The sequence below is a fragment of the Molossus molossus genome, unplaced genomic scaffold (genome assembly GCF_014108415.1).
Source record: "Molossus molossus isolate mMolMol1 unplaced genomic scaffold, mMolMol1.p scaffold_m16_p_15, whole genome shotgun sequence".
NCBI lineage: Eukaryota > Metazoa > Chordata > Mammalia > Chiroptera > Molossidae > Molossus > Molossus molossus.
This window is the reverse complement of record NW_023425350.1, coordinates 49,958,950-49,967,685: the sequence shown is the minus strand read 5'-3', so window position 1 is coordinate 49,967,685 and position 8,736 is coordinate 49,958,950. Positions and strand designations below refer to the sequence as shown.

The following is an 8,736-nucleotide window of genomic DNA, read 5'->3' as shown; positions in this document are numbered from 1 at the left end:
GCTGGTTCTCTCTTTAATTCATGAGCTAAATACAATTTTCATTGTATTATATATGAGTCATGATTTTATTTTTAGGTATTTTTAAATTTTTATTTTTTTATTGATTTTAGAGAAAGAGGAAGGGAGAGGGAGAGAGAGATAGAAACATTGATGAGAGAGAACATTGATTGGCAGCCTCCTGCATGTTCCCCCACTGGGGATTTACCCACAACCTGGGCATGTGCCCTGACCGGGAATTGAACTGGCAACCTCTTGGTGCATGGGTTGACGCTCAACCACTGAGCCACACTGACCGGGCTTAAATTTATTTTTAAAATAAAAAATTTTTAATGTATACTTTAGTATTGGGAACTCAAAAAATACCTTATATTTTTCTGAGAAATATAAGAATATTGCTAGTACTAAATCAAAATTAAGGGAAAGGTGTCAAAACCTGTGATGAGTCTGAGGTTTACCCTACTTGCAAGCTAACAAGTTAGTCTGCCACAATTTCATGAAAGCTGACAGAAGCCCCAAGACATCTGGACATTACGATGGGACAAAGGACATTGTTACTCACAGCACCGTAAGCAGACTGAGCTTCACGCTTGTGTTCTTTCTCTTGCCCCCAAATGCTATGAGGCAGGGGGGAGAGGCCCAGAGGGATGCGGCACACGCCAGAGGTTTGCATCACAGCTGAGGAGCCCTGAGCTTAGGGAACTGGGATCTTTTATAATGGGCTGCAAGCAAACCTGCCTGAGTTTTGCCTCAGAGGGAGACATCATTCTTTTTAGAATCGATAGAAAACAAATCTGCCCTTGCTCTGGAAGGAGATACTACATTTCCCAAGGCTGTTGTTTACTAAACAAACATCCATGAAAAAACAGTGCCTCTACTTGTATTTATAGAGAAACACCAGAGACTCCCTAGAAAATTACCTCCCAACAAAAGGAAAGCCTTAAGTGTCTAATTCACGTAAACCCATTAGAGAACATCTAGCGGGTGCCCAATGGGCCTCAGGCTCAAAGTAGGAAACCCAGCCGACATAATGAGTAACTCCCTCCCAACAGGCACATTGTCACAAAATTCAAGTGGAAATGATAAAAGAAACATAAAAGTATGAATATACATACACCTATTTGCTTCAAAGAACACATTTCCACATGTATTTCCTTGCTTTGTCAGCTGACGGAAGCAACAACACCCTGGCAATAACAGGCACAATATGCTATGGACTGAATATTTATGCTCCCCACCCCATCCCCCAATTCCTATTTTGAAATCTTAGTCCCCAGCATGATGGTATTTGAAGAGGGGGCCCTTGGGAGTAGTTGGACCTTGAGGGTGGAGCCCTGGTGAATGGGATTAGTGCCCTCACAAAAAGGCAGGAGACATCTTCCTTTCTTTCTCTCTGCTCTTTTGTCACTTGGGGATACAATAAGAAGACAATCTGCAACCCAGAAGAAGGCCCTCACCAGGACCCAACTATGCTGACATTCTGATCTTGGACTTCCTACCTCCAGAACTGTGATAAATACATTTCTGTCCTTATAAACCACTCAGTTTGTGGTAGTTTGTTATAGCAGCCTGCATGGATTAAGACACATAACTAGATGCCCAGATCTTGATACACTATTCTCCAACAAAAGGAATTAAGGCTCTTTTGAAAAATAGATGGTTCTAGGGGCAAGAAATATGCAAGATGAGCCTGGAGCATCTTGTAGTGCCATAAAGTAAGAAAATGCTAAAAATATTTTTATTTTTATTTTTTTAATTTTATTTTTGTTACAGATGTTTCTCATTTGTTACCCCATTGACACCCTCCTCCCCATCGCCCCCCCCACCCCGTCTCCAGCTTTGTTGTCCATGTCCATTGGTTATGCGTACAAGTTCTGTGGTTTATCTCTTCCCACCCCCCACCACCCCCTCTTCTGAGGGTTGTCAGTCTGTACCCTACTTCCGTGTTTCTAGGTCTACCCTATTCCTCAGACTGTTATATTCATTATATTCTATATATAAGTGAGATCATGTGGTATTTGTCTTCTTCTGCTTGGCTTGTTTCACTTAGGATAATACTTCCCAGGTCCCTCCATGTCGTCTCAAAGGATAAGAGATCTTTCTTTCTTACAGCTGCATAGTACTCCATCGTGTATATGTACCACAGCTTTTTGATCCATTTGTCTATTGATGGACACTTGGGCTGTTTCCAGATCTTAGCTATTGTAAATAGTGCTGCTATGAACATGGGGGTACATTTGTTCTTTCTGATTGGTGTTTCAGGCTTCATAGGGTATATTCCTAGAAGTGGGATCACTGGGTCAAATGGAAGTTCAATTTTTAATTTTTTGAGGTAACACCATATTGTTTTCCATAGTGGCTGTACCAGTCTGCATTCCCACCAGCAGTGCACTAGAGTCCCCTTTTAAAAATATTTTTAATTAAAAAAAATAATAAAACACAATGATGGGTATGTCAAAGGGACATAGGAGCCAACTGAAAGAACCCAACGGCCAAAGCTGGAACAGTTTGAGCAATAAAATAAAGTAATATTGGATTATAGTCCAAAGTATAAATAGATTGATCAATGGTTTCCCAAACAGAGTTAAAACTAAATGAAATATCAGATCATAATTTGGTTCTGAAAATATTTCAACACTTTAGTGTTTTGAAACATGTATATTTCATTCTGAATCAAACAGACTTCCCATTTCTTTCTTTAAACGACACTTTAAAAGACATTTATAGGGAAAAAAATTAAAATTTGGGTTTATTTTCTTACCAAATAACTCTGGGAAGGGAAACTGGGCCAGACAACATCTAAATTCCTTTCAACAACCCCATTCTGTAATTCTACGAAATGAATAGGATTCAGTCACATTTGGTTTGTTTGCTTATTTTTGGATAGTTGGGTCTTTTTCAAGCTCGTACTTTCTAGGATATTAAGAACAATATTAAAGGAAATAATTCACCTCTTTATGGAAAAAAACAGATGTCAGTGGATCTATGCTTTGTATTACTCTTCCAAGTGCTATCAACTGCTTTTAAAATGGCCTGCTTCATAAGTACCTTAATCAATATGAATTCAAAATAATAATAATAGCTAAAATTTATTGAATACTTACTATGTGTTGGCTTTGTGCCAAATTCTTCGCTTATTTTTAATCTCATCTAACCATCCTAATCTAAAGAGGCAGCTATTATTATTACTCCTGTTTTACAAATGAGGCCAGAAGCAGAGAGAAGTTAAATGACTTGCCCAAAGCAGCTCAGCTCAGAAAGACAGTGGGCTGGGTTTGATCCAGGTCTGTCTCATTCCAGAGCCTGCAAGCTCCACACAACACCTGGCATCTCATTGTCACCTCTGGGCTGTGGTGCTGGGCAGCCAGGGGAAATCGATCATTAGATTCACGTCAGCCCTGAAAAAGAGGCACCATTTCCATAGGGGCCAAAAGGCTTATTTCGTTTTTTTTATCCTCACCCAAGGATATGTTTTTATTAATTTTAGAGAGAGGGGAAAGAAGAAGAAGAGAGAGAGAGAGACATTGATGTGAGAGAGAAACATTGATCGGTTGCCTCCCCTATGCACCCCGATCATGGGATCGAACCCACAACCTACATATGTGCCTTGAACAGAATTGAACCCACAACCTTTTGGTGTATGGGATGGTGCTCCAACCAAATGAGCCACCTGGTCAGGACCAAAAGGCTTATTTCTCTGATGCAATAATAATTCATATGAGGAAATAGAATAAAGACAGTAGAAAATGGGTAAAGGACATGAACTATATGAGTAAAGGGTGAGCAGCAGTTCTGCGGGGGGAAATCATCCTGTGTTTGCAGAAACAGAGACTACTGCATACCAAAAGTTGGTTACTGTCTTGTTTACTGGGAACTCAAGCCTTGGGACTCCGTAACTAGAATCATACAAAGAGACAGGTAGGGAACTAGGACGGTGCATTCTCTGTTTCAAGATGAATCTCGCGTACTTTGACCTCGGTCACAGAAACTCGTGTGCACTCTCTGGGTGGAATTGCCGGATCACCCATGAAACCAAAGATTCTTTACATGCTGTTTTACCCGACCTGTTTCTGTAGCGTGAACTCAGTGCTAGCTGGACTCAGTCCCACTGGATCCTACTAGTTGGATTTTCAGTCTGAACCTGTAACTACCACTTTCAGGGCAATGAGCCAAAGGCAGGCAGCAACCCCAGCATCTAGAATGGGCCTGGCACTTGTTAGAAACTCTCTCTCTAAAAATCAATAAAGGAAAAAAATTTTTTTAAAAAAACAAAATAAATTATCTGAGAGCAGGTGTTTGATGGTAGAAAGGAGCAGAACATGACGGCATGAGGCATAGAAAAGAAACTGAAGGGAAAGAAAACTAAAAAGCCAACGGCCACCTTCAACTGCTGTATCTTATCAGTGCAGATGACCGCTGTCCCTCCTAACCCAGATATCCAGGACCTGGCACCACACCAGGCTGACAGTGTGTTCTCTACTTACTGTGTGACTGAGAGGTGGCAGAAATTCTCCCAGCACACATTGTCACTGCTGCTGTGACTGTTTGGTCCTTATTTTAGAGAGTGAGATTTCACAAATTGCAAAAACACTCTGTCCTATCACTAACTCCTGCTAAATAGAACCTGGATCACCATGGTAACAGCAAAGGCAGGCAGTTGGGGAGGGATGCATACTTTGTCAGAGCAACAAAAAAGCAGGTGAAAAGCAAGTCAGAGAAAGCATCCTATCCATCCCTCAGAATCCAGCCCAGACTTCTCTCAATCCCCATAGCTATGTTTGTAAAACACCTAGTCTATGCATCCAAGGCAGGTATCATTATCTCCATTTTGTTGAAGGAAAAATTGAGGCTCAGAAAGACTAAGAAACTCTGTGAAGTCTAATAAGTGTCAAAGCTAAGAGTGAAACCCAGGTCCACCTAGTGACAAGGCCCACATTCTCCTATCTGCTCCTGCGGTATTTAGCATTTGTGAGTGTACATTCAGACATTATCCACGCAAATTCGTATGTCATCTCTCCCAGAGATCACTACTCTCTGGACTGCATGATAATCCTTTTCCGTTTTCCTTCATCATTTAAATGCACATATAAATGCACACATAGAAGTGTATCTCTAACCAGTATAGTAATTTTGCTTGTTTTTCAAAGTTCTTAATTGTAGTAAAAGACATGTATCATACAAATGTCCGTCTTAATTATTTCTAAGTGTAGAGCTCAGTAGCATTAAGTACACTCACAGTGTTGTGTAACAGAGCTCCAGAACTTTTCATCTTGCAAACTGAACCTTTATACCCATTAAACAACTCCCGTTTCCCCCTCAACCCTCCCCTGGGTAACCACCATACTTTCTGTTTCTATGAGTAAGTGAAATCACATATTTGTCTTTTTTTGACTAGCTTATTTCTTGCATGCTATAAGGTCTTCAAGATTCATCTATGTTGTCAAATGTGTCAGAATTTTCTTCCTTTTGAAGGACAAATTAACATTCTTTTATATGTATATGCCAATTTTTGTCTATTTTTCAATAAACATTTGGGCTGCTTCCACCTTTTAGCTATTGTGAATAATGTTGCTATGAACATTATTGTACAATTATCTCTTCAAGACACTGCTTTCAATTATTTTAGATATATACTCATAAGTAATATTGTTGGGCCATATGGTAATTCTTTTTTTTTTTTTATCCTCACCCGAGGACATTTTTCCATTTTTTGTTCAGGTAGAGTGGGAGGAAGAGAGAAGAAAAGAGAGAGAGAGAGAAACATCGATGTGAAAGGAACACATCGAGTGGCTGCCACCCGCAAAACCGACCAGGGCCGGGGACAAACTGCAACCGAGGTACGCGCCCTTAGCAGGAACCGAACCCGGGTCTCTCAGGACCGCAGGCTGACGCTCCAACCGCTGAACCAAACCGGCCATGGCAATTCTATTTTTTTTTTTTTTTTTGCCTCAAGGAAACACCATACTATTTTCTATAAAGGGTGCACCATTGTACACTTCACCAACAGTACACAGAGTTCCAATTTTTCCACATCCTCATCAGCACCTGTTTTCTGTCTTTTTTGTGTTTTTTGTTTTTTTTTTAATTCCAGCCACTATATTGGATGTGAGGTGATACTTCATTATGATATTGGTTTGCATTACCCTAATGATTAGTGATGTTGAGCATCTTTTCATGTCCTTGTTGGTTATTTGTATATCTTCTCTGGAGAAATGTGTATTTGAGTCCTTTGTCCATTTTTTAATAGTTATTTGGCTTTTTATTGTTGAGTAGTAGAAATTTGTTATATATTCTGGATATTAAGCCTTACCAGATAAGGATTTACAAATAGTTTCTCCCATTCCATAGATTGCCTTTTTACACTGTTGACGATGCCCTTTGATGCAGAGAAGTTTTTAATTTTGATGTAGTCCAATTTACTTATTTTTACTTTTATTGCTTGTGTATTCAGTGCTACATCCAAGAAATCATTGCCAAACTCAGTGTCATAAAGCTTTTCCCCTATGTTTTTTTCTACGAGTTTTATACTTTTAGGTCTTTAATTTAGGTCTTGATCTATTTTCAGTTAATTTTTTTATATGGTGTGAGGTAAGCTTTTCTGTTGTTGTTGTTGTTGTTGTTGTTGTTGTTTGCATGTAGATACCAGTATTGACAACACTATTTGTTGGACTGTCCTTTCCCCCACTGAAGGGTCTTTGCACCCTTGTTGAAAATCATTTGACCACCTGTGCAAGGATTTATTTCTGGGCTCTCTATTCTATTCCATTGGTCTATATGTCTGCCTCTATGTCAACCCAAAACTGTTTTGATTATGTAGCTTAATTTTGCTTGTTTTAGAACTATATGGAATCCTATTATCCATATTCTTGAGGATGTTATTTTTTTGTTTAGTATTTAGAGATGCATTTATATTATTTCATATAGCTCTAAATGGTTCATTTTCATTGAAATAGTAGTCTGTTGTTTAAAATGTATCCATTGGTTTGTTGCACGGTACTTCCAGTGGGTTCTCTCTTTCCTTTGGAGCCAGAGACCCTCCCTGGCGCTGAGCCGCTAGGAAGCCCTGTGGGCCAGCTCCATGAGCTCAGAGAGCTAGAAACTGTCACCCCCCGAACTATGACTCTCATCAAGGGGGGAATGGTTAAAGGTGATCACCCGGGAAAGCTTTTCATTGCTGGCCTCAATACAGAAACAAGTGAGAAAGCCCTTGAAGCAGTACTTAGCAAGTATGGACCAATAGTGGAAGTACTCTTGATGAAAGATCACGAAACCAACAAATCAAGAGGATTTGCTTTTGTCACTCTTTGAAAGCCTTGCAGATGCCAAGGAAGCAGCCAGAGACATAAATGGAAAGTCCTTAGATGACAAAGCCATCATGGTAGAACAAGCCACTAAGTCATCATTTGAAGTGAAGACATGGACCACCTCTGCCTCCAAGAAGCAGAAGCCCTCCAAGAGGCCCTAGAGGAGGGAGAGGAGGGAGAGGAGAAGGTGGAGGAACCAGGGGACCGCACGTGGAGGGCACATGAACAATGGTGGCTTTGCCATGAATTTTAACACGATTTCTTCCAGGGACCCACTTTCAGTAAAAACAGGACCACCGCTGAGAAGAGGGGTCCTCCTCCTAAAAGATCTGCTCCTCGGAACCAGTTCAAAGCAGCAGTGGAATGGGAGGAAGAGCTCTTGTATCACGTGGAAGAGATGGTTAGGGAGGCCCACCCCCAGGGGAACCCCTGCCTTCTCCTAAAGATGATTATTTGTCCCAAGAGATAATGGGTATCCTGCTAAAGACAGCTATTCTTGCAGAGATCACCAAAATTCTCATGATTCAAGAGATTATGCCCCACCACCCGGCGATTATACTTATCGTGATTGTGGTCATTCCAGCTCACTATCCATCAAGAGGTTATGGTGATAGAAATGGCTATGGTCACCATGGTGACTATTCTGCTCATCCGAGTGGTGGTTCCTCCGGAGATTCATCTGACAGTTACGGTAACTCAGGTGATGCTCCACCTACAGGAAGCAGTCTCTGTGGTGGGTACAGTGGCTCCCATGACAGGAAGGGTGGAAGTCCAGACAGTAACTCAGGCCGAAGTATTCTCTATTCAAGTCATGATCAGGTTGGCAGACAAGAAAGAGGGATTCCCCATTCAGTGGAGAGGGGGTACCTTCTGCCACATGACTCCTACAGCAGTTCCAGCTGCCGAGCACCAGGGTGGCTGCAGAGGAAGCAGATCTGATAGAGGGGGAGCCAGAAGTGGATGTTAAAAACAAAACTTCCGGCCCTGGCCAGTTTGGCTCAGCGGTTAGAGGGTCGGCCTGCGGTCCGGAGAGACCCAGGTTCAGTTCCCACTAAGGGCATGTACTTCGGTTGCAGTTTGTCCCCGGCCCTGGTTGGTCGTGCGGGTGGCAGCCACTCGATGTGTCCCTTTCACGTCGATGTTTCTCTCTCTCTCTCCCTCCCACTCTATCTGTACAAATAATGGAAAAATATCCTCGGGTGAGGATAAAAAAAAAAAAAAAAACTTCCGACCAAGATCCCTGCTCAAAAAAACAAGCAAAAAGTGGAACCTACTCTGTCATAACTACCCAAGGACTGCAAAAAGAAAAAACTGTGTTACCATTTTTTAATTTCCTGTTAAGTTCCCCTTCCATAATTTTTATGTTCTTGTAAGGAGAGAAGTAAAACACGTTGAATCTTATGCCATTGCTTCCAACAAGCAAATGTTAAGTGTT

At 41.2% G+C, this 8,736-nt stretch overlaps 1 pseudogene; it reads left to right on the top strand.

The window, feature by feature from the left end:
- Positions 1 to 7,134: 7,134 nt before the first annotated feature.
- LOC118630539 lies at positions 7,135 to 8,268 on the top strand (annotated as a pseudogene).
- Positions 8,269 to 8,736: the final 468 nt, after the last annotated feature.